Source organism: Peromyscus eremicus, chromosome 15, assembly GCF_949786415.1.
Source record: "Peromyscus eremicus chromosome 15, PerEre_H2_v1, whole genome shotgun sequence".
Taxonomy (NCBI): domain Eukaryota; kingdom Metazoa; phylum Chordata; class Mammalia; order Rodentia; family Cricetidae; genus Peromyscus; species Peromyscus eremicus.
Genome location: NC_081431.1, coordinates 61,582,258 through 61,608,129, shown reverse-complemented (window position 1 = coordinate 61,608,129; position 25,872 = coordinate 61,582,258). Strand labels below are relative to the sequence as shown.

General features: G+C 48.3%; 1 long non-coding RNA gene and 1 other non-coding gene across 2 annotated transcripts; both read left to right on the top strand.

Moving 5' to 3' along the window:
* The first annotated feature begins 4,073 nt into the window (after positions 1-4,073).
* On the top strand, positions 4,074-15,698 carry LOC131925176 (uncharacterized). Its single transcript, XR_009383169.1, has 3 exons — positions 4,074-4,246; positions 8,438-8,597; positions 15,266-15,698. It is a non-coding gene; the product is annotated as an uncharacterized LOC131925176 (long non-coding RNA).
* A 5,583-nt stretch (positions 15,699-21,281) lies between these two features.
* Positions 21,282-21,383, top strand: LOC131925913 (U6 spliceosomal RNA). Its single transcript, XR_009383407.1, has one exon. It is a non-coding gene; the product is annotated as a U6 spliceosomal RNA (small nuclear RNA).
* The last annotated feature ends 4,489 nt before the right edge of the window (positions 21,384-25,872 follow it).

Below are 25,872 nucleotides of genomic sequence, written 5' to 3'. Positions count from 1 at the left end.
CATTTCTGCTCCTGTAGCAACCCCTTGCCCATATTTCTGTATGTAACCCCAATAAAACTCACTGATTCACCACGTTGGACTCAGCTGGTACCCTCACTTTGGTCTGTCATTGGTTCCCTGTTTGCGGTGAGTAGAGGTTTGTTACTACACTCTAGTGTAGTGTTGTATCTCTAGAATAGTGTCACAAAAAATTCCCTCCTCTTTTCTCTTTCCTGCTAGCTAGAATGAAACTCTCTCTTGCGTCATGGAAATGAAAGCTGTAGTTTGAAGGTGACAGGTAAAAACACAAAGACCCTGAGTCCTAGTGAACACAGACCAACCATTTTAGTCTTAAACCACTTACATAGACCTTCATATAGAAAACAAATGAATGTCCTTCTTGTTGGAGAGTCTCGTGTTCTAGGTGTTTCTATTACAGCCAGATCTACCCTATTACACAGACCTGTGTGGTATATGCTGTTATTCACAAGTATCTATCATATAAATGAGAACGTTTGAGCTCTAGAGAAATAACTTCATTGGGGTTGTTCTTCTAGCAAAGGTCAGAACCAAGTCTTTCTGACCCACAGTCCACGCTCACAGCTCCTATGTAAATCATGAATAGACATATTCCCACACAGCCTTCTTGAGAGCCGTTTGGAGCTTCCCGCAGGAAAGCACAGCTACTTGTGTATCACTAACCAAAGAGTGGTCCTCCTCCATAGAAGGCACTGTCCTTTTTGATGGAGCATACAGATGTAGTGGGTAGCCATTCCAGCTTTGATCTGGAAGTTCCAACCCCCATTAAGACTTCGGCAACTGTCACGCCTACAAGGCGGGGCCAAGGGAGGCGCCTGGAGACCTGAGATCTGGATGGGCGGTGCTCTCACTCGGTTCTGGGACCCTGGACGGTGGAGGTGGGCCAAGCAGAGCTCCAGAGAACGCCGCTGGACTGCGATACACCTTCCCCAGACCCCGTGACCTACCTATCCCTTAACTTGTAAGTTACGCCATTAAATAAATCTCCTTTTAACTACGTGGAGTGGCCTTAATAATTTCACCAATATACAGCCCTAGAGAGATACACATGGAGTGATGAGGGAGGAATGGGGGTACCCCTTTAGCCATCCAGATTAACAGAATCAGCTCTGGTGATGAATATCCAGGTGTCACAGCCAAATTGCCCTCATGTCCATCCACATACCCTTGATGTCTAAGACATGGTTCTTCCATTCCTAAGCAAGACTACCCTAAACAAGTATTGGCTGTAACCCCGTTTTTGGATCCACTTTAAATCTCACAGACTTCTTTTCATCTTGGCCTATTCTGTCTTTATAGAATAGGTCGATGCCAATCTGCATGGCTGGAACCATTCCAGGAGCCAAGGACAGTACCTTTCCAACAAACTTCCCTAACCCCCAATTCAAACCACCAAGGAGTGAAAGTTTCCCATTTTATTCTGATGTGGTGTGCAGAGTGGATGATGTAGAGTGGAGATCCACAGAGGCCAGTGTCTTAGAACGTTCAAAGAGCTTCTCTGGGCAAGATAGAGCCCCCCACTGACTGACTGAAATGCAGGTGCACACAGATGAAGCAGCTTTGGGTCTGTGGCTAGTACGACAGATCAGGTCTCAGTGGACTCACCCCTGTCACGACTGGATGACAAAAGGAGCCAAGCCACCTTCAAGCCACAGGACTAAATTTCATGGGTAAAATGAGAAATTCTCCAAAGCAAAACAACGACAAATACATAAGAATCGTTAGTAGCAGAAATTTCTGACCCAGAAAGCAACTTCAAAATAGTAGTCCCCGGTGGTTCCCATCCTCCCTTTCCACAGTGCCTTCCCGGAGAACCTCCTAGCGGAGGAAGTGCTATGCTCCCCCACTGGCAGTATACCCTTATCTGCACCCCAGTCTTTGTCGGTTGAAGCCACAACAACAAGGAGCAGCTGGAGCAGCTGTGAAGAACGGGAATGGAAAGAGAAAGAGGAAGAACCCGAAGAGGAACAGAAACTTCGCCTCTGCAAGTCAACAGCATAGCCAGGTCCAGCCTAATGAGACCAAACTCTATGTCCCAGACACACAGGCTGGCAAGAGTCTACCTGCATTCCAGTAGATCCAGCCCAGGCTCCGGCATCAAGGGTTCCGCCCTCTATTTATCACGTACCTTGTACACCCCTTGCTACTCAGGTGAATATACAGCCTGGATAATGTGTTGGGGAAGAAATAAGAGAAAACGGAACTCGCCATCCAGGAATATAACTAGGGTGGGTCAATGAAAGGGATGCATGGGTCTTTGCTGGTGACCAGGTGATGCCTGGTATTCTGTCACTTGTAAACAGAGGGAGGAAGGAGGGCAGAACGGTTAGAGAGGATGTGTGTGAGTGTGTACCGGTGGAGGTTTCCTAAAGATACAATGGTGAACAGCTTCACCACAGAACATATATTTGAGGTAGCCGAATATGGTGGAATCAAATCCAGGGGTTCGAATCCCAATCACACCTCAGTGTTGCCTTGTATGATAAGGAGATGTTATTCCCTTGATTCAGTACAAGAAGGATAGTTTGAGCTGTTCTTGGCACATAGTGATTGGCTTCTGTCAATGTGAACTGTTGTTGATATGACAGATACTTTCATAAGAATCATCTCATTCTGCTGGGGATGCAGTTCAGTGTCAGAGCGTGCATGTGCACACATGCACGCACACACACACACATACACACACACACAGCCTTAGAAATTGTGGCTCACGCCTGTAATTTTCACACTCAGGAGGCCAAGGTAGGAGAATTGCTACAAATTTGAGGCCATCCTGGGCTACATAATGAGTTCCAGGACAGAATGGGCTACAGGGTAAGAACTTGTCTCAACAATGAAAACAATAAAAAGAATCGTCTCGTTCTACCTTCTCAGTTACACTCTGGAATAATACCTATTTCTGCTACTCTCGCCACTGAAGACACTGTCACTCAAAAAACTGATGACCAATTTTGATCTTGAATGTTATTCCCCCACCCCATCCCCGCCCCACCTCCATCCCCTGTCCCCCCAACCCTGTGTGTTATCAGATTGTGGGAGGTGTTGGGCCTTTAGGAGGTGGAGCCTAATAGGAGGAGTTAGGCCATTGGGGGTGTGCTTTCAGAGGGCATGGTGGGGCATGGTCTCTTCTCCTTCCTCTTTCCTTCTGGACATGTAGTGAATGGGTCTCCGCTATGAATGTCCTCCTGACATGAGGTACTTAACAGAGACCCCAAAGCAACAGGCCCAACTACAACAGACTCAAAACCCCAACACTGTGAGCCAAAATAAGTCTTCCCTCCTTTTATATTGTCTGAGGTATTTTATAACACTGAAGGAACGGTAACTAATACACCAGTTAGTTAACGTCATCAGCCAACCAGAGGGCGAAGGACCAGCATTCCCACCCTCCCTGTTTCTGCATGGGTCAGAGCCTGCGATCCTAGATGCTCATGGAAGTGGTCCAGCCACCTTACACCTGCTGGCCTCTTGTGTGACTCAAGGGAAGGAAACAGTCTGAAGCTGGAAAGCACTAAGTGCCCAGAGCCTTTCCACCTAGGACAGTGTTAAAGGTGAAGAAGAGGGTCAGGAAGCAATGAACATGAACTTGGAGCATTTGTAAGTGTGTGAGGAAGAACCTAATACAAGAGGCACGTATGAGACAGGTGGACAGACAGACAAACGGATTGCATAGCCGTATCCAAAATGCTTGAGACTCACTAGCTGAACATGCCTAATCCAAAGATCCCAAATATTCCAAATCCTAACACTTCAGAACATCCTCTCATTGCTCAAAAAGTCTCGGGTTTCCAGATCAGGGCTGCTGGACCTGTGCTTCGTGCTATTTTGTCTCTGTCATCCAGTGACAGAGGTAGAGGAGAAGTTTCCCTCCCCCCATATTTCCCAATGAAAGGGACGTCTGAGGACCTAATCCATCCCTTTGTCCTAAGGCCACGTCTACACCACCATACACCCAGGTGAATGACCTTACAAACCAAGTTCCCAAAACTCCCGATGCCTTATTACATCATAAAGGGAATCTTCTTGTGCAAGTTCTTGCTGCAGACAAGTCCCTCATTCCTAGAGGGGCATTCAGTGATTCTGGTGGCCTCCTCCACTGGGGCAGTCACAGGTGCAAATGACAGCGGAATATCCCTACAGGGCACATGGTTTCACCCTGATACTTATATCTTTGTCTCCTATGGACTCCATGACCCCTTTCAAAGCAACCAACGTTGACTGAGCACCAGTTAGTACCAAGTGTATGATGCACTTATCATCAAATAGAGGAGCCAGATGACTTCCAGTGCCTTTAGAGGGCTTACACACACACACACACACACACACACACACACACACACACACACACACGAGAGAGAGAGAGAGAGAGAGAGAGAGAGAGAGAGAGAGAGAGAGAGAGAGACAGAGAGAGACAGAGAGAGACAGAGAGAATAAGATACTCATAATGTATGTAGGTAGGTGTTCATGTGTGTATAGGTGTGCATGTACATGTATGCGTGAGTGGAGTTCAGAGGTCATCAAATGTCTTCCTCAGTTGTTCTCCACCTTACTTTTTGAGACAAGGTATTCTATTCCAGGGAGGTTTCTGTTGCTTTGATAAAAACCATGACCAAAAGCAACCAGAAGAGGAAAGGGTTGATTTCATGTTGCAGGTTACAGTCCATCGTCGAGGGAAGTTAGGGCAGGAACTCAAGGCAGGAACCTGGAGGCAGGAGACGTGGAAGAATGCTGCTCATTGGCTTGCTGACTCTGGCCGTGCTCAGCTTCTTTCCCACACAACCCAGGACCACCCTCCCAGACATGACACCACTCACACTGTGCCCCCCATCTCAATAATCAAGACATTCCACAAAACACAGCCCACAGGCCAGTCTGATATAGGCAATCTGACCATTGAGACTCCATCTTCCCAGACAACCGTTGGTTGTGTCAAGTTAACAACAAAAACCAACCAGGACACAGGGCCTCTCAGTGTGTCCTGGTTGTTCACATAGAGTTCACCAGTTTGGCTAAGCTGGTTGACCAGTAAGCTCCAGGGAAAGCAGACACACCACTACGCCCACCTTTTTCTTGGGTAGGTGCTGGGGATCTGAACTCAGGTCCTCGTGTTTTTGTGGCAGTCACTTTACACACTGAACGATATCTCCCTAGCCTCTAAACTTCACCATTTTAGGTGTTTTACAATGCACAGTTCAGTGACATCGAGTACATCCACACTGTTGTGCGACTACTGTTGCTATCCATCTGCAGAACATTTTTGTTTTCCAAAACTGAGATCCTACACCTGTTAAACAGTAGCTCCCTCTTGTCCCTCCACATGCGTGGAAAACAGTGGCAACGTCTGGCACCTGGAGGACACTGAGTCTCTGGGGTCCTGACACTGGCCTATCTACTCCAAGTACAAAGACAACCAACAGAGAGCCCAGATGGGCTGCTCCTGTAACCTCCCAGGTCTTCAGGGGTCCCTCCTAGCCGTTACACGACAGATCATAGCCTTCCAGGCCTGCAAAGACCATGGACCCATCCTCCTCCTTCCTGAACCAATGCACTCAGCAGTGGCCCCCTTTACAGTACTGAGTACAGACACTTGGAAACTCTCCAACCAAGTCAGCCTTCAGCAATCCTTACTGAGCCTGAAGCCTGGCCGTCGTTCTGGTGTGGTGTCTCATAGCTTTCTGCCATGAGGACCAAGGTAAGGCTGTTCTCTAGATTGCCATACTAAGAGTATAGGAAACCACAGAAATGGTTTCCTTCTAATACCTTCTTTCTCTTCTCTCTCTCTCTCTCTCTCTCTCTCTCTCTCTCCCTCCTCTCTCTCTCTCTCTCTCCCTTTGATATATTCTGATAGTTCAGAATTCCAAAAGATTCTACCTTAATCTCTTAGAGAAGCTGAAACTATCCCCTAAGTCATCTATTTCAGAAGAAAACCCAGCCTCCTGACTCAGCCAGCTTTGGCCACCTATGCACAGGTACCAGCTCCAGCATAGCTTGAGTCTGGGGCCTGGGAGCTGGTTGTCCTCCCAGGACAATAATGTTCTTCAGAATTCTCCCACAAGGAACAAGAATGGGGAGCAGCAACCAAGGGTGGGAGGTGGACATGTGACGGGGAGAGAGGTGAGAAGGCAAAGGAGAAGTACCGGAGGATGACAGGCTGGCTGGCTATTTGCATCTGAAGATCCTATTGGTGGAAAGGCCCTCTAATTCGGGCCAAAGAAAACTGTATGGGAGCAAAACAGGTCCACAGGCAGCCTCTCCCTCAGGTCCTCCTCAGGTAGGTCGGGACTCCAGATGTATTTCTTCATCTCTCCATGTGATCACAGCCGCCTGGACCAGTGTGCCCACCCACATCACTGCTCAGGAATCTGGTTCTTGTTTACCTAACACAGCAGGCTTCCTTCAGCTTCCCAGAAAGCTTGTGGAGGAGCCTGGGGCCTGGGAAGGGGAACCTAGACAGAATTGCTGAATCTAAGGACCAGCGAGCTCCCTAACACTAGCCCAGTCAAGACCTCCCTCGCCAAGACAGAGAGCTGGGAGAGGTCTTGGCTTCCCCTGTCCTTCCTTGATCAAGATACCGGGAGCCCAGCTCCTCACAGAATGGGGGTAGGGTGGAATTGGATGAAAGAGCACCTACTGTGTGCTCTGTTTTCAGAAATGACTGGGTATAACAGAACACAGGCCAATGGTGGAGACCGTAGATTCCATCCCCAACACCAGGGGGGACAGAAGATAATAGAAATGTAAACTGGCAGGAAGGAGCCTGGGGAAGTAGACTATCCTGAGATTTATGCTGTTGTATCATCCTGGTGACTCACCGAACGCCTGTCACAAAATAGGACACTTGTAGTTTTACTGGGTGAATAGTCTGGAGGATGATTGATGGCCGACAGAAAAACAAATTTAAAAGGTCATGATAATGGATCCCATTTAGTGAGTAATCACTGTTGGTCTGACATGGTTGTAGCTCCACGAGCTGACTCAGCCAGTGCCCCAGAAAACGTCACAACGTGTGGCTGTCACCCATAGCTTTCCAGTGGCCCAGATGAAGAGATCTGGGCCCAGGGGGGTCTCTGCAAAGTCCTGTCTCCCCTCATCTTAGCTAGCATGCTCTCCAAAGCCAGGAGCGTGCCATCCAGCTACCAGAGTTTGTGGCCAAAAGCATCATAGTGTGGCTTTTCTTTCTCGGTCGATTCTCCTCCGTGAGCCTCGCCCCCACCTCAACCTCCGAGGTTGCTCTTCTGGACTCCTAGTCTAGGCTCACAAAAAATAGTAGGAAGAACAAGACTGTCACTGTTTCTCGGGTGTACCGAGTGTCATTCAAGTCACATATTCCATGTGGACTGTGTCCCGTTCTGTTCTAGGATAGTTTCACTATGCTTATGTTTTACCACGCCGTGCCATATTATGCTATCGTGGTAAGAAGACTTAACATGACAGCTACCCTCTGACACACTTGGAAGTTTACTACAGTACCTTATTGGTGACTACAGATTCCACCGTACAGAAGCCCCGAGAGTGTGTTGGTACTATTTGCCTGAAACTTTATACCCACTCTTTTCTCCTTCTCTCTCTCCCCACCACCAACCCCTGGGAATCATCATCAAATTTTTTTGATCATAGGAATTTGACTTTTTCAGATACCTCCTATAAGTGGAATCTGCAGAATTTATATTCCTCTTTTGTTTCACTCTGTATGATGCCCTCAGGTTTCATCCATGTTGTATGTATTGCAAATTCCCCTTTTAAGAAAAAAGCTGAATTGTCAGCTGAACTAGCTAAAGATTTTGTGGGAGTTTTTGTTTGTTTGTTGTTGTTGTTATTTGTTTTTGTTTTTATTTTATGTCAACTTGACACAAGTCATCTGAGAAGAGGGAACCTCAATTGAGAAAACGCCTCTCTAAGATTAGCCTGAAGCAAGCTTGTGGAACATTTTCTTGATTAATGATTGATGTGGGAGGGCCTAGTCCAGTGAGGGTGGTACCATTCCTGGATCCTTGGTCCTGGGTGCTATAAGAAAGCAGGCTGGACAAGCTATGGGAAGCAAGCTAGTAAGCAGCACTCCTCCACGGCCTCTGCTTCAGTTCCTACCTCCAGGTTCCCTCCTTAAGTGCCTCCCCCGACTTCCCTCAGTGATACGAAAGTTTAAGCCAAATAAACTTTTTCCTCAAGTTGCTTTGGGTCATGGTGTTTTATCACAGCAATATAAATTCTGACTAAGACAATATAGCCTATGTATACAGCACTGTCTTTAAATTTTATTTATTGGATCGTGTACATTTTGGTTGTTGCTACATCCTGGCTATTATGAATACTGCTATAATAAGTGTAAGAATGGGATTTTGAACTGTGGCTCTTGGGTGATTACGCTGGCCCAGATGCTCTATTTTCTGACTCCTATTTATTCACAATCTATTCCTGAAAGAGATAAAGGATACAAGCGATCACCCAAGCAGATGGAATGTCAGGCAGCCAGGCCGGAAGAAAGCATGGCCTCCTGAAGGGAGAGGGAAGAAAGACTCAGACCGATGGAGTATGTCTGCTGTGGGGTTACAAGAATGGTGGATGGCTCAGTCCTGACCTAGGTAGGGAAGGTACGTGCCCGGGAACCAATCAAATCATGAAAATCAATCATGGGCTTCTGGAGAGCCACAAGAAGCTCTCTAGGAAATAGGGCAGGAAGTATTAGGGACGTGCCCCAAAGATATCCCATGAAGGAGGAAGGGAGGGCGTGACGATGATGTCGGAAGATCACAAATGGTTCTGAAAACTGTGTGTTTACAGATAATCCCGTGACACCCACGTCTCCACACCCAACACTGGAAGTTGCTACAGCCTGTGGTTGGGCTGCGTTTGGTTCGGCTGGCTTCTCTACCTGTAGGCCCCATCGAGGAGATAGGATCAGACATTTATCAGTGGGCAGTTTCACTTCCTGTTTCCTCAGACAGCAAGCACAGTCATAGTCATCATAATGATGACATCTCCACAGCACACCTCTGCCTTGTTTACCTGAGGCCTCTCAAAAGTCTACAGCACGTAAGAAGAGGAGAGGGGGCCACAGCATAGCCACCTTGTCGATCCAAGCTGAAGGCCGCTGTTAGCAATGGGAATGAATAAACTCACGTCTTTAAAGACATTGTAGTGTTGGGGTGTGGAGATGTGGGTGTCACAGGATTATCTTTGAATACATAGTTTAAAAAGCAACCATCTAAATGAGTCGGTAGTTCCCTAAATGACTATTCTTTCCAGAGGCATTTGTAAATCCCTGCCTCTAAGTACCTCCAAAAAGAAATCGTTCCCTAAACCTTTACATCCTCCAGTTGGCCCCTTGCCACAGTGGGGTTTTTTTTTTTTTTTTTTTTTGTGACTGGAGGTGCAGAAGTTCAAGCTAACTTCCCAAAGTTGCATATTGGGTCAGAAGAAAGAGCTACAACCAAGAAGGGAGTTTCCAGCTCCAGGGGGAACTTACACGGTTGTAAGGGGAAACCACAGCTATTTCTATCAAGAAGAAAAAAAAAAAAAAATGTGATTGCTAGCCATGAGCCGTCCTCAGAAAAGATGGTTTCCCTCTCAGTGGGAATGTGCTGTGAGCATCATAGGTTAGAAAGCTGCTGCCACATTCTGGCCAAGGCAACAGGTTAGCCAAGGTGTAGAGGCTAAGGTCAAAGGCTGACGGCTTCCCGGGCTCTGGGGACGGAAGCAGCTGGAAAGCTGGAAGGCAGCCGTTAGCTTGACATCTTGGCAGCCATGGTGACAGAGTCCTTAGAGCCTGCCCACCTCTGAGGGATCTGAGGAGATGGAGAGAAATGGAAGAAGCAAGTGGCTTAAGGGTCTTTTTGAAATGAATAAAATAAGCAGGTTAAGATCTAAAAAAAAAAAAAAAAAAAAAAAAGTGGAACCAACAGAAAGAGCTTCTAATTGAGTTGAGAAAACCAAACAAACACCCCTCCGACTGATGACGGAAACGATGTAAAGCCACAAGCACACGGATACTTTGAAGCACTCTCCAGTTGCACAAAGGGGACAGGGTGGATGTGATAATTACACATTTATTTGTGGTGTAATTATTATTGTTGGATTTTGTTTGCTTCAAAGGATAGTCATAAGCCTGGGGCTGGATGGTGGGTGGCACCATCTGAAAGTAAAAAAATCTGAAAGTAAAAGAGCTTGCTATAACCCCATGAATAATCAACCTCGTATTGTCAGAGTTCGATCAGTGCAGGGAGGGAGTCACTGTGATACTGAATCTCCCATTGCATTCACGATACACCAGATGAGTTTCTAAGTCCTTTCCAGGCACTAATTCATTGAGCAACTCTGAAGTAGCCTACTGCTAAAGTGCTGGTATTGTTCCTATCCATTCCTAATCCATAGTCAGGCACTCATTCACTGCCTTGTCATGAATGAGTCTTTACAAAGATCGGTTCCTTATGCCTCCCTTCTGCTTTGGAGCAGTAACCTACACAAAATGAAAATGCACCCTCGATTGCAATTGTTACCCAAAGAGAAGTAGTCATGGCCATTGTGTGTGTGTGTGTGTGTGTGTGTGTGTGTGTGTGTGTGCGTGCATGCGTGCATGCGCGCCTTGTTCTGTAACCCAGGTTCACAGGCTAGGCTTGAAGTCTATGGCCATCACTCTTTCAAAGAATCTTAAAGCTGGCCCTGGTAGTGCAGGCCTTTAATCCCAGTGACTCTAGAGGCTAAAACAGGAAGATTGGAAGTTCAAGGCCTGCCTGGGCTAAAGAGAGAGTTCAAGGCCAGTCTGGGCAACTTAGTTAGATCTTTTCCTAAACTGAAAAGTCAAAGGGGGTCTAGAGGTGTGTCTCAGCAACACAGGACCTGCCTAGCATGTGTGAGACTGTAGGTTTAGTCTCCAGTATTACAAAAGCAAACAAAAAACTAATCTGGAGTGTTTAAACAAACTAGTCACTTTCCGTGGAAGTAAAGATTGGGGAAGTCTAGTCTCCGTCTCTCTGGGTGAAGTCCAGCCAAGCAAGCCTCCCAACCAAGACACACCCACAGCTCTCTCAATCGCTTTTCACCAAGGTTGCTACCCCTACTGATCTACTAGGCAGCAAATCTCCCTAGGGTTTCCAGTTTGCTCATTTTGATATTAGTATGAAACAAAACTCCAGATGGCATTCTTTCCCCTAGAATTTACACATACTTTTCTCTGGAATTTGGTCAAGTTGTCGAAAGGAAAGAGAGATTTGCAAGGGAGCTATTGCATAAGTACCCAGCAGGCACACGTGGAGGCATCCCGAGGTGACTGCGAACGAAGTACCCGGCCTGTGCAAGGGGCAACCTAAGAAGGAAGAGTCTTAAAAAGTAGTCAAGAGAAGCCCAAATGCAATGAGTGTCATGAACAGATTGGAAAACTGGGGGTGTGGGCGGGGGGTGTAGAAGCAAACAGCTTAGACATGATGTGAGAAGAAACAACTTTCCCAGGACAGCACTGGACAGGCAGCTTGTGTCAACATCCTGAAAAGGTTATGGGTGGGTACCCTGATCTTGTTTGAAAAGTAACCTGAATGCCCAGCCACGGTGGTGCACGCTTCTAATCCCCGCACTCGGGAGGCGGATCTCGGAGTTCTAGGCCAGCCTGGTCAACAGAGTGAGTTCCAGGACAGCCAGGGCTACATGGAGAAACCCTGTCTGGAGGGTTGGGGAGTAACCTGAATAACTCTGGGGACTGAATATGAAATGAACAAAAGACCGAAGGAAGGTGATCTCAGATCGGCAGCAAGTCCACCAAGCCATCAAGAGACACCTGGAACCTAGGGCTTAAAATTTGCAGTGGACAGGCCCTCGGTGTCCACTCGGCTCACTGACTCATCTTTTAAGGGGATTACAGCAGCTCCAAACTTCATGTCCTGAGACCTGGCTCAGTAGAGAAAGGAAAGATACTGGGGTAAAACAGAAAAAAAAAATCTGGTGGGGGAAGGGGTTAGACAGGGTCTGATGCAGCCCGGGTTAGTCCAAGAACCTCTCTGATCCTCTGGCTTCTGCCTCCCAGTCCTGGGATTACAGGTATGTGTCACCACGTCCCACTAATATTCAAAACTGAAGACAAAACTTGTGGATTCCCATCCCCAGCTTATTTATGAAAGCAACGTACTTCCCAAGCCGTCCATTCTGTCCCCACTACGTCTCATCGGCCTGGGTGGCTCCACGTTTCTGCCAGTCCTTCCCTCCCCTCAGCTCAGTTCACTGCGTGGGTTTGTGCCTGCTCGGTTTCACACCTGATGCCAACCTTTGCTCTCGGAACTCTCAGCTCCCCCGACGGCTGGTTGTCACTCTGCGTTCTACTTCTGTGCCCCTGCCCGCTTCTCCGTGTCCTTCAACTTCCTTCCTCCCACGCTGGCCTCTAAAATGTCCTTAGACTCCTCTCTCGACTGACTGTACTAATTCCAAAGTTCCCACTCCTGCTAACCCACCATCCCCAAATTGATAAACACGATTCAAATGATTCTCTTGCCCATGCAGCTTGTGTTCATAGTTATGCTCAGACACTTTGCAGTGAATCTCAACAAAGCTGATTTTATTATCTAAAACACCCAACTCTCTCTCCCCCCCCCCCCGTGTGTGTGTGTGTGTGTGTGTGTGTGTGTGTGTGTGTGTGTGTGTGTGACACACACACACACACACACACACACCCCTTCATTCTGCTGCTAGAAGACGGTATGGCTCTCCAGCTGATTGCCACCAGCAGAAGCAGCCAAGCAGTCTAGATCCTACTCTCTTTCAACAGTCAGCCAATTGCCAGTTCCAGCTAATCCTACCTCCTATTGCTTCCATCACAGGCCATTGCCCTGCTTCAGGCACCCACAGCTTCCATGTGAACTATTGGCCCTCCTGATATGCTTCTGACTTGCCTCTTTCCAGTCCATTCTCACACTAATTTGATTGGTACTCCGATCACATAATTCTAGGGTTTAAAAGAGAAATGGGTCAAGCTCCCCAGTGCCTCATATCTACTGGGATCTAATGTCTTGGCTCCTAAACCAGGAGCACTAATTTTAGACTCTGAATCCGTAAGTCTTGTGTAGGAGAGATCACTGAAGGAATGAAGGGTGGCAGGGAAGTTTGCCGAGACCGTTAGAAAACACTGAAAAAGTCTTCAATCATCATATTGGATAATCAGCCCATATTCCCAAACCCCATGCCCAGGCCCCCTTGAATACACACAGTACTCATGGCGATCTAACGATTTAAAATGCAAATGTGCCCCCTTCCATCACACTTTTGGCTCTTCCAAGGACCTTAAATGTTAGAGTTATACACCCATGGGACACACCTTATCTGAAAATTTGGAGGTGAGAATAAATGTGCAAGTAACTGGGATGTAAGGGTGGGTGAAAGAGGCACCGTGCGTGGAATGACTGACAGGTCCTGGCTGCTTTTCAAACCTAGGTGCCTGGGCCGGGAGCTGGCTCAGCAGATAAAGGAACTTGTTACCAAGCTGACTACGTAAGTTCCATCCCTGTGATCCACACTGTGGAAGGGGAGAACTGACTTCCCTACATTGTCATCTGACCTCCACAGACAGGGTACGGCTCTTCTTCTCCCTCAGCAAAATAAGTACATGTAACATGTAAAGCATTAAACGATGTTAGGTTTCCATGATACATGCCTCTGTCCCTTTCGTGGATCTGGAGAGACTTAGATGTGACAGTTTTAGTTTAGAGGGTTAGAGGAGTAGCCATGCCAGTATGTGTATGAGACAGGGGAATTAGAGAGCATGAATGAACAAACCACATCCCCATCCAGCAGAAGTGAAACAATTCTTTTTTCATATTTAGCCAATATAAAATGAGGTCAGGGCTCAGAAAATGGGGAGCATTTTTCTTTCTTGAGAACCGATGCCCCAGAAAAGGAGCCAATAGGAATCGGAGCCGAGTTCTCTCTGACATTCTCTAGTCGGAGGGAGGGAGGAAGAGTACTACTGAGTCTCCCTCTGCTCCCCTAAGGTAAATAAATGATCTCCGTGCCATAGGTGTCCCCTTCTGTGACTTAACCAAAACAACAAAACATGCCATGTGATTAACAAGGGCCACCACCAGTATTTGAACTCAAATCTTTCTGACCCCAAAGTGCATGCCATGGTCATCTCTTTACGACCAAGAACAGCCATAGAGTTTCTTTTCTGGGGGACAGCTTTCTACCTGTACAGACAGACACACTCCTTCATCAGGAAGCCCTTCTTGAATAGCTGATTTGTGTCAGGAGCTGGAGTATCAGTTTCGCTGTGGTTGTGCTTTGGGAAGGGGTGTTATGGTCCCCTAAAGACTCTAGTGACTGTAGGAAAATAAGTGGCCGTAGCCTCATCTGTTGTTAGCATTTGGAGAAGCCTGGAGTGGGGTGGCCACCACTTGCTTGCCCAGGCCACCAAGAAATTACAGCGTGACTCCAGCGGTTTCTCAGATAGTCTTGGGCTGAAGATAGGCCTTGAACGGTTTCTGTAGAGAATATATGAAAGTTCTGCAGACAAAGCATGCACAACTCTGTAAGAGTCCTTAGTGGCACAGAACTGTACACTGTGAAACAGTAAAATGATAGAGTTTATGTTATATATATTTTACTACAGCAAAAAAAAAAGTTAGAGGCAATCTTAAAGTTAACTTTCATTTTTTATTACGTTTGTATCTATTTTGTGTGCATGCATGCACAAGTATGCACACACATATGCTATGGCACATGTATGGAGTTAGAGAACAACCTTCTGGGATGTGTTTTGTGGACGCTGGGGTCAAACTCAGGCTTTCAGGCTTGGGGGTGAGTGCCTTCGCCTACAAGCCCTCTCAACAGCCCCAAACCAATGCTTCACAGCTTTTGTTAATACACTGCACAGCCCTGTTTCCCAGGGAACACCTACTGAAGTTGGGGGGGGCATGGAAAGGGGGCATTACAAAAGGGGAGGGGGGAGATGAGGAGGGAGAGAAGGGGAGGGGAGGAGGAGGGAAGGGGGAAAAGCAAAGGGGGAGGGGGAGGAAAGGATGGATGGGGGAGGGGAAGAGAGGTGGGAAGGAGGAGGGAGAGGAGGGAGGGGATGAGGGAAGGAAAGGAGTCAGGAGCGGGGAAAGGGGGAAGGAGAGGGAAAGGAAGGGCTGCCTCTCTTCCATTCTTGGTGCCTTTGGCCTGTAAGCTCAAAAAGGAAAGAAACTCCCTGAGTCTCAACCACGGTCAGAGTACAGGAATTTGTTCTCTAAAAGAGATCAGGAATCTGTTCTTCAGAATTGTTTCTCATCCACAGCACCCAGTATCTGGTAGACACAGAACCGTGTCTAGTGAGAAGTCTAAGGATAAATCTCCAGGAGAAAGACGGTCCCGTGGTGGTAAGAACAATGGCAAACGGGCAGACTCCTCGGGGTGTCTTCGCGGCTTACTTGCCTCAGTCCCCAGGTCGCTCACCCTTTCCAGCCAGCCAGCCTCGGACAGCCGGGAATCGTCATGATCAGGTCGGAAGGAGGGCAGGAAGCGGCGCTCACTGTCAGTGGTTCGGATTCTTTCTTCCAGCCTCCCTGGGGCTGGCAAGGGCAGCAGCGAGTCTAGCCATTCTTCAGGTTAGCTAAGGTGCATGAAGATGTTACAAAGGGCCATGCCTTTTCCTCCAGAAGGAAAAGTGACGCACACAACCTTCTCCCTGGAGCTACTCAAGTCGTAGCTCAGATGGTTTCCGCTCGCACACGTGGGCCTGCAAAAAAAAAAAAAAAAAAAAAAAAAAATGCCCTCGATAGGGACTAACCAGCAATGGGGGAGGGGGGAGGAAGGGGAAAGAGAGGGAAGAGGAAGGGAGGGCAAAAAGGGGGGAGGGGAAGCTAGAAAGAGTTGAATGCAACCGTGGATTCATACTTCAGGCTCGCACTCCTTTGTCTGGAATTTGGGGAGACAAACTGTACCGCATAGAGAACGGGTTGAATGAACTACTGAACTGAGCCCGGTAATTTTATCCCCGTATATACCACCAGGGGGGGCAGTCATTCCACACCGCTGGTCTGTCTGTCCATGCGCTGTGAAGACGCTGGTTAAGGGGATAGACCCTGCGCTCTAAGGGCCTTTTAATCTCCTTCGGTCCATGCGCTGCCTGAATTTACTCTGTACACATCACCCTGTCTTCAGATAAGGAAGCTATCTGGCCCCGGGCAACCGGCAGTTTCTCCCACTCGTAAAGGGCTCCAGAAATAGATTTCCTCACCTCACTTAGCTACAGTCTTTCCTCCTGTGGGCTGTTGCTTGTCCACAGCCCCTAAGACAGGAGCCAGACTAGCAGGTGTCCCCGCAGGGACCACACATTGGCCCCGGAGGAGGAAGAAGCTTTCTTTCTCTGTGCCCTGGAGCCACTTCCCGGCGCCAACCCAGTACCCCCCACCCTCTTCACACACCAGCTCTCCCCTGTGCCCAGCACCCCAGCACGAGGAACAACAGCCAGACCAACTGCCAGACCGTGGTCTACAAGCCCCAAAGCTGCAGCGTGCCTTTGTCTGGGCTCCCAGAACCACATTTAGAACCGACTCCCACTCCGGTTACACCCCCACCCCCACCCCTCCACCCCCCCCACCCCCCCACCCCGCGCATCTGTCTTTGCTTCATTCCATCTGGTGTTCTCAGAGGAATAGCTAATTAAATTGAAATGAGCTGGCCTATTTTTAGTGTTCTTCAGCTATAAGGCCTGGGGGGAATAGCCACAAAGTTTGGAAAGAACACCAGGAAGACTGAAAATCTCTGGACTTGGACGATTATTCTAGGATTATCAGGTCCCAAGTCCCACCTGTCACTTAAAGTTCCATCCTTATCTCCTGTTGTCCCATGTGAGGATGGGGCAAAAGCTGGAGGGAAGGACGATATGATTTGGGTATGGCTTAGGTGTGACCCCCTAGAAGCTGATGTGTTGGGAGTGTAGTGATGGTAAGAGGTGCTGAGACCTTAATAAAGTGAACTGGGTCACGGAAGGCTGTCTTCAGGGGGCCTTAGTTTTCCCAAGCCCCCAATTGGTTCTTGCGAGAGGTTGTTATGAAAGGCAAGGCTAGCCTCGGCCCCTGGCTGGTATCTTCTCAGTATATCTCTGTCTCACAAGCACAGCCATGATGCAATCCACCTGTGAACACCCGGGGCCCTTGCCGGAGGCTAAACATAAATCCGCTGCCCGATCTCTGATTTACAGCTCTGAAACGTGAGCTAAACAAACATCTTCGCTTTAGAAAGTCCCCAGCCTCACCCAGTTCCTTACAGTACCTGAAAATCGACTAATAAACAGGCTTTCTGGGTGTTCTTAACTCACAATGTCCTGGAACAAGAAACAGGTTCAACTCAGCCTTGAGGCAAAGCCAGATCTCTGGGTGAACTTCGAATGACCACTGTTTTTTTTTTTTTTTTTTTTTTTTTTTTTTGTGGAGAGAGGTGGTAAGGACAGGGACGTGAGGAAGTGAGGTGCAGGGTGAAGGTAGGGTCAGGGCGGGGACACCGATCCTACCGCAGGTCCTCAGAGTCTGCTTGAGCAAACTCTGTTTCCTGCTAGTGTATTAGCCTTCTGACAGGAAAACTCATCACTCTCCCACCACATTAGAACCCCTCTGGGTCCTTGTCTGCCAAACTGACAAGCTCCTCACTGGGGGTTACGTCCTTCGACACACACACACTAAACCTCCCTCCAGCTTCAGTACCTGCCCTCCCGTGCTCTGGCCACCCACCCTGTGTGTGTCACAGTTTTAAAAGATTTATTATTGGTTTTAATTACATACACGAGTGGGATCTTTGTGGGGATACCGTCACGTGACTGCTGGCGCCCCCCGAAGGCCAGAGGCAGCGGCTCTAGGATTACAGATGGCTGAAGGCTGTCTGACATGAGGAATTTAACTCAACAACAGTATACTCTCTTAACCCCTGAGCCATCTTCCCGGCTCCCTCGTCTTTTCACATTTTGCTGTTCTCACACATTTCAAATTGGGTGCCAGGAATTCCCTTCACGGCATGACAAATCCTCTCATTAATGGGATTGCGACGCAATCACCTGCCTGAAGGCATTAGTCACCCTCTCTACAGTTTTTCTAAGAGTTTGCTCAGACTTCCACTAGACCTCATCAAACACATTTGACGTCTACGCCCATGTGGAATATGGGCTTGTTGAGAGGAGAAAATGTACTCAGTGTGCCTTATAGAGCCCAAGTGCCTAGGCTTATGAGTCCGGTGAATTTTATTGTTGGGTGGATGGCTTGATTTATTAGGACAACACTCTTGGAATCTGGGAGAAACCTGTCCTTCCGACAAAGCAGCAGGAAAAACAGGCAAGGAGGCGAATTGGTAAGATGGGATGGAAAGGAAGCTGTGGATTCAGACAGCCACGATCAAGTGGGTGTCTGTGGCTGATCTGTTGTACCCCTCTGCTCAAGGAAAACAGCCCCAGGCACCAACCCATCGGGGCATCTCACACCCACTCCCTCCAAGAAGGCTTTCTCCAGCACTCCTGCTCTGGCTCAGTTCATTTGTTTGTTTGTTTATTTATTTATTGGGACCGGGGAGGGCACACTTGTGTCCTAGCACACCTGTGGAGGTCAGAGGTTCTCTGGTTCTACCACATGAGGCCCCGGGATGGAACTCGTCAGCTTGGGCCTTGATCCCCTGAGCTTTCTTGCCATCTCATCAGCATCAGCCCCCCGCCCCCCACACACACACACCAAGCAAGTTCTCAAAGCTCCATTCCCATATTTCCTTCTCAATGGACAGCACAGAACTGGGCATTTTTATGCATTAAAAAGGTGTTCATTGGGGTCGGGAGAGATGGCTCAGCAGTTACGAATACTTGAGGCTCTTGTGGAGGACCTGGGTTGGGTTCCCAATACTCACACAGTAGGTCACAACTGTCCCATTCAAAGTGATCTGGTGCCCAGATCTAGCATCAGTGGGCACCAGGTACGCACACAGTGCACATACATACATGCAGACAGAGCACTCAGATATGTTGGGTTTTGTTGTTGTTGTTGTTGTTGTTGTTGTTGTTGTTGTTGGGTTTTTCAAGACAGGATTTCTCCGTGTAGTTTTGGTGCCTGTCCTGGATCTCGCTCTGTAGCCCAGGCTGGCCTCGAACTCACAGAGATCCACCTGGCTCTGCCTCCAGAGTGCTGGGATTAAAGGAGTGCGCCATCGCCGCCCGGCCATAAATCTTTTTTTTTTTTTTAAGGTATTTATTGATGCTGACCAAACTGTCTCCTGGAGGTCTTGGAGACTGTGCTGCATGTGTTGTTTGCCTCTCTGGATCCACCTACGACCCTTCTACAATCAGCTCCAAAGTCAAGTTTCAGTCTTCCATCCCACCAGATAGCAGCCATGGCCATGGGCACCCATCCTCTCCGTGTTCCACATTTGCAATTGCTCCAACCGACCTCTTCATTCTCCTGGTTCCTCACACTGGCCAGAGGCTGCAGGGCCTGCTTCCTCCACAGAGACCACAGCTTTGGCAGGTGGGCAGCCGTCTCTTACATCCTCACCCACAGCCAGGGCTCTTCAGGATTCCAACACACTAAGAGGTTTTCTACCCCCACCTCCCACCTCCCCAATAATAGGTTTCTCCACCGATGCAGTAAGCCAGATCAAGCTGAATTGAAAAAATTATAACTACAGGTTTATTGGAGCAAAGCAACTCCAGGGTGGGTTCCCCAGTCCCAGAGATGGTGGCCTGAGAAGCTGTGCCCACAAACGAAAGCAGGGAGACTTTATGGGTTGTAGGGGAGGGGTGATGACGTGTCTGCCACTAGCTGGGTTTGTGCTCAAGTATGGTCAAAAGCTGAGCGCTTTAGGCGAGGACTTGGGCAGCTGTCAACTTCAGGGGAGGAAGCAGCAGTAGCTGCTAAGAATGTGGAACTGGGCTTTCTGGCACCTTTCCTTTGTTTAAAGACTCTCTGAGAGGGTGGGGTTTGGAGAGAGAGACAGAAAAGGGGGTTTCTGGATCCTGCAGGAGTGAGCTGGAGGTGCCAATGGAACACACACTCTCTCCCTTTGGATGTGGTTGGCCCTCGTATGCACCAGTGTTCCTATTTATTTAAAGGTTCATTTTATTTCTATGTATGTGTGCATCTGTGTGTACGTGTGTGTGTGTGTGTGTGTGTGTTTGTGTGTGTGTAGGTGTGTGTGTTTGCATCTGTGTGTACGTGTGTGTGTGTGTGTGTGTGTGTTTGTGTATGTGTGTGTAGGTGTGTGTGTTTGCATCTGTGTGTACGTGTGTGTGTGTGTGTTTGTGTATGTGTGTGTAGGTGTGTGTGTTTGCATCTGTGTGTACGTGTGTGTGTGTGTACGTGTGTGTGTGTTTGTGTATGTGTGTGTAGGTGTGTGTGTTTGCATCTGTGTGTACGTGTGTGTGTGTGTGTGTGTACGTGTGTGTGTGTGTGTGTGTGTTTGTGTGTGTGTAGGTGTGTGTGTTTGCATCTGTGTGTACGTGTGTGTGTGTGTGTGTGTTTGTGTATGTGTGTGTAGGTGTGTGTGTTTGCATCTGTGTGTACGTGTGTGTGTGTGTGTGTGTTTGTGTATGTGTGTAGGTGTGTGTGTTTGCATCTGTGTGTACGTGTGTGTGTGTGTGTGTACGTGTGTGTACGTGTGTGTGTTTGTGTATGTGTGTGTATGTGTGTGTGTTTGCATCTGTGTGTACGTGTACGTGTGTGTGTGTGTGTGTGTACGTGTGTGTGTGTGTTTGTGTATGTGTGTGTAGGTGTGTGTGTTGGTGTGTGTGTGTTTGCATCTGTGTGTACGTGTGTGTGTGTGTTTGTGTATGTGTGTGTAGGTGTGTGTGTTTGCGTGTGTGCACATGCACACTTGTGTGTCAGTGCCAGCGGGGGCCAGAAGAGGGAGTCAAAACACCTAGTTACAAGTCACTGTGAGCCACCCAATGTGGAAGCAGGAGTGGGTGCTAGGACATGACTTCTGTCTTCTGCAAGAGCAGCAAGTGTTCTAACAGCTGCCATCGCTCCGGCCCCTTCACTGTCTCTGAAGAGTTTCCTGAGACCCAGTCCACATTTTGTAAAGTCTTTGAATTGCTCCACTCTAGAGATTAGACCCAGTTTCTGCAGGACGTTTCCCACCTTCCCTCTGCTCCAGCTCCATTCCACAGGCTCTACGGATAACCTGCTCCACACTGGCCACTGTCTTCACTTGCTTCAGCCAAGCTTATACTTGATTATACTCCAGGACTTTGTATACATCCGCCTATGTCCCAGACCTCTACTTACCTCTTAAATCTCCAACCTGAGAAAATAGGCATTTGTCCCTAGCCTTAGAAATAATCTCAGTGCTCGCTCGGCAGCACTAAAATTGGAACGATACAGAGAAGATTAACATGGCCCCTGAGCAAGGATGACACACAAATTCGTGAAGCGTTCCATATTTTTAAAACTTTATGTAAAAGCATTTAGCTAAACTGCACTTTCCCTTAGCGACTTTGCCCTTCCTATTCTTGGGGTTTTACCAGATTAACTATGAAAAATAGTCACAGAAACAATAATCAGAGAGAGAGAGAGAGAGAGAGAGAGAGAGAGAGAGAGAGAGAGAGAGAGAGAGAGAGAGAGATTGATTCCTGGGATAGAAGGCCACATAAAAAGATAAGCCACAGTAGAAAATTCCAAGCCACATACAACTTTGTGGGCAACTTGTAAAACTGTCTCTAGGCACTTTCATTTATGATCGCTAGAGAAAATAATAAAAGTATTTGATTTTGGTTGAAAAAGAAAATCTCCATGGAGTGTTAGAACAGTTCTTAAAAATCTCAAATTATTCTTTTTCTCTCCACCAATACTTTTCTTACCAATTACATATACAAAGGGTTACATGCTTACATACATACATACAATTACATACTTCAAGGGTTTGACTGTTAGGTTTATTTTGTTTGGATTTTTGGTGGGAACATCACGGGATGGCCCAGTCTGTCTTGAAAACTCAACCATTTAGTAAGGACCTGTACAATGGGCCCTGCCTTTCCGTGCACGGCCCCTTGCTAGCCCAGGTTCCTTAAATCTACTGCAGCAGATTTCCATTCCCTCTGCCTCCCATTCCACAGACCCGTCCCCCTGTAGAGAGCAACTTCTCTGTCCCTTCAAGACCTCCAGTCCTATCCAGCCAACCCATCCACAAGGCACACTGGCGTTCCTGAGGTTTTGATGCCTTTGCCGGGAGGATCCCAGCAGTGGGCCTCTGTTCCCAGGGCTCCTTCCCAACACCTCAGTGAACTCAGGTCTGTGCAAGGGCTTCAACTTTGGAAATCATTTAACCTAGTTCTGAGACTTCAGTACAAAGACCAGCTGCAGAGTTAACACCTCCCAGGAGCCTCTCCCTGTGTGCTGTCCTAGATTGCCTAAAGAGGTAGATTGGAAACTGAGGCCCAGAAAGGAAAAGTGTCCACCAGCCTGAGTCCCAGGAGAGGCCAGGGGAGTAGGGAGTGTCCATGTTGCTAAAGATAGTTTCTGACGTTCTGAGCTGGGTGTGGGGAAGGCAGGCAGGAATGTATTGGAGCAGGGCAAAGCTGGGAGAGAGAGAGAGAGAGAGAGAGAGAGAGAGAGAGAGAGAGAGAGAGAGAGAGAGAGAGAGAGAGAGATATGGTATTACAGAAACAACAGCCTTGGCCAAATTTAGATTTGATCAGGTAACTGTTAAGTTGCCAAACATTACCCTCTCTCCGTGCCAGCCTGGGGATAGCTTTGCCTGGGGCAAAGTCCCACTGGCCAGCTCCCTCCCTGGATATCTCTTGTCCCCTCTACCCCATGATGAAGGGCTGGCACCCTCACTTAGGAGACTTCTCATGCTAGAAGGGGCCTCTGAGTTGGGAGTCTCTCAGAGCTGTCTTTAACCGGCCTCATCCCCTGGGACCGACATCCAGGCAGGGCACACAGTGCCAGTAAGTCCTGTGTCCTATGGCTTCTCCTCAGACCAAGCCAGCAGGGCGGGGCTTCCTCTCCTTATTTAAGCCCTGCCTGGCACTACTCAACTTCCTAGCCTCAGCCTCTGCCCCTTTCCCAACCCAGTGTGTAAAATAAAGCTATTTTGGCAGCTAAGTATGGAAGGAGGGCTGCTAAGAGAATGGGGTGTAAGACTCTTAGGGGAGCGGGGAGCAAGCCTCAGGGAGTCTGGCTCTCTACCATTTTTTAGTTAGGAAAAGTATCGTTCTTTGTTTTTGTTTGTTTGATTCTTCGTTTTTTGAGACAGGGTCTCTCTTTGTAGTTCTGGTGGCCCTGGAACTCGATAACGTAAACCAGGCTGGCCTTGAACTCACAGAGATCTGTTTGCCTCTGGGACTACAGGCATGTGCTACCACACCCAGCCAGAATCATTCTTTTTACTTACATATTTTTAAAATTTTGTGTTGCGTGTGTTTCTGTGCCTGTGTGTGTAGGTGTGCGAGCGCCGTGGTGCTCATCCTACAGCACACATGTGGAGGTGAGAGGCCTCGAGTCTGTTCTCTCCCCGCACTGTGTGGGTTCCAGTGATCTAACCCAGGTCACCAGCCTCGGTGTCAGACACCTTTACAGACTGAGCGTCTCACCGGCCCAATGTCATTCATTTTCTCCAAAGCATAAAGCCTTGTAGACTGTAGGCGACTGGTAGGATTTGGGGATCAAAAGGGGATGGGAATAAGGGAACAAATTATAAAAGAAATGGTCATGGATGGCTACCACAATCTCCATTCCCACTCCCCTTGACCTTTATCTGAGGTGAGTGGAGGCACCTAGTCTATGTCTATGACCACATACGCCATCGTGTCTCATTTATTTACCCAGTTGAGTTATATCATGTTTGAATAGATCCGGCACTGTATCTGGCACACCAAGAACACTGGACATTTGATGAAGAACAAAGAAGGTAGAAGAAAAAGGGAAGAGAAGGGAGGGGCTTAGCACCCCCTAGAGGGTCCTGGAGCTGTACAGGAAGAGAGGTCAGGGAAGGAGGACCCTCCCAGAGCCAAAGTACTCCTGCAGTTCCTGACTTTGGAACTCTTCCTTGGGTTCCCCAGCCCTTTACTGGCTAAAGCTGTACCTCCCTTTGCCCTCTTCAGGGTGGGATTTAAGGACCGGAATAAAGAAAGAACAGAGGAATTACCATCTTTGAAATCCCGCGGCCTCAGACCAGGCTAGGTTGAAAGGGGCTGTGGGGGCGGTGTGATTGATATAGCAGTTGGACAACAGCTATCCCAGCAGGAGGAAGGCCTGATGGGAAGCACCTGGGTCACCTTTTAGCCGGATGGGAAGGGGAGATCTGTGATCAGTGCGTTCTTCTTGGTCCCCACACAACACTGACGCTGCCTTCTTCTCCCAGAGTAACTTTGCCTAGGTGTCTCCCTAGTGTTTACAGCAGATGGTTTCTTTGGCTTCCAAAGAGAAGACATGGGCTCTTAAACGAGAAGAGTTCAAGGAAAAGGGACTAGAACCAGGCCCATGAGCGACACCTGCTCAAACCTCCAGGGAACGATGTCAGGGCTGCGGTTTCTGTACCTCCCCATCTAGTCACCTGTCTCCTCTGACAGGGTGGAACGGAAGTCAGCTTTGTCCCTTGTGCACACACCGGCAGCTTCCCAAGTCACTGCTGAAAGACAGCTCGGTCCGCAGAGGCCTGAATGGACCTGCACCAGAAGAGATGTGGTTTTACTTTGGGCCTGGGTTCTGACCTCGGGATGGATGAGAATGTCCCATCGTGTTCAGACTGGGTGTCCCGTAGCTGCTCCTCCTCAGCTTCTCAACAGCCAAGCAGAGCTGGGTGGCCTCTGCCATCCAAGGGCAAATTACTCCAAGGGCAAATTACTCCAAGGGCAAATTACTCCTGGGGCAGAACGGTCAAGGACAGTCCTCAGTATTAGCTTGGTCTCACTGCAGTCACGTCAGGTTTTACCTCTGGACTAACATAGTCCTTCCTAGAGAGTAAGATACAATAAAAAATGCCCGTGCATTGTGGAATATTCCTTTACACTGTGTGAAGATGTGTCACTGTGATTGGTTTAATAAAAAGCTAAATGGTTAATAGGTAGGCAGGAGGTACAGGAGGGACTTCTGGACAGAGAGCGCTCTGGGAAGAAGGCAGAGTCACCACCCAGACACAGAATAACCAGGATCGGCATATGGAGATGAAGTAACAGGTGTGTGGAAGAATGTAGGTTTTAAAATATGGGTTAATTTAAGTTATAAAAGCTAGTTAGAAACAAGCCTAAGCTAAGACCAAGCTTTCATAATTAATAAGTCTCCGTGAGCTGGCGGGCCTAGAAGTAAAGTCCGTCTACACCTGTGGACCCCGTCTCCATTTTCATTACCTTTTCTAGCCTCACAGGCTTTTGATGGCTTAAGAAGGCAAGGGCAGTCCAGGGTGATGGCTCAGCAGATCAAAGGATTTACTATGGTAGCCTGGCAACCTGCGTTTGATCCCCCGAGTCCACATGAAAAGATGGATGCAGTAGCGTGTCTGCAATCCAGTACCCTGGCCGTGAGACAGAAGGCAGGAACGGGGAGCTCCTGGGTGAGCAAGCCTGGGGTAGCTGCATCGCACAAGACAGACTGTCTCAAAGACGTGGACGGTGAGACTCAAGTCCACATGCACATTGTGTGCCATGTGAGCACACGAGGGAGTGGGGGGGGAAGTTGGGCGAGCGCTGTCACACACTCACGGGAGCATGCAGGTTTGGTCAATTTTAATGTTTATATTGAAGGATGAACATTCCTTTAAAATGTGCCTGCCCGCTAGGCGGTGGTGGCGCACGCCTTTAATCCCAGCACTTGGGAGGCAGAGCCAGGAGGATCTCTGTGAGTTCGAGCTACACAGAGAAACCCTGTCTGGAAAAAACAAAAAAAACAAAACAAAGATGAGCCTGCCACAGCAGCTTTCGTTTCCCTCACATCCAGC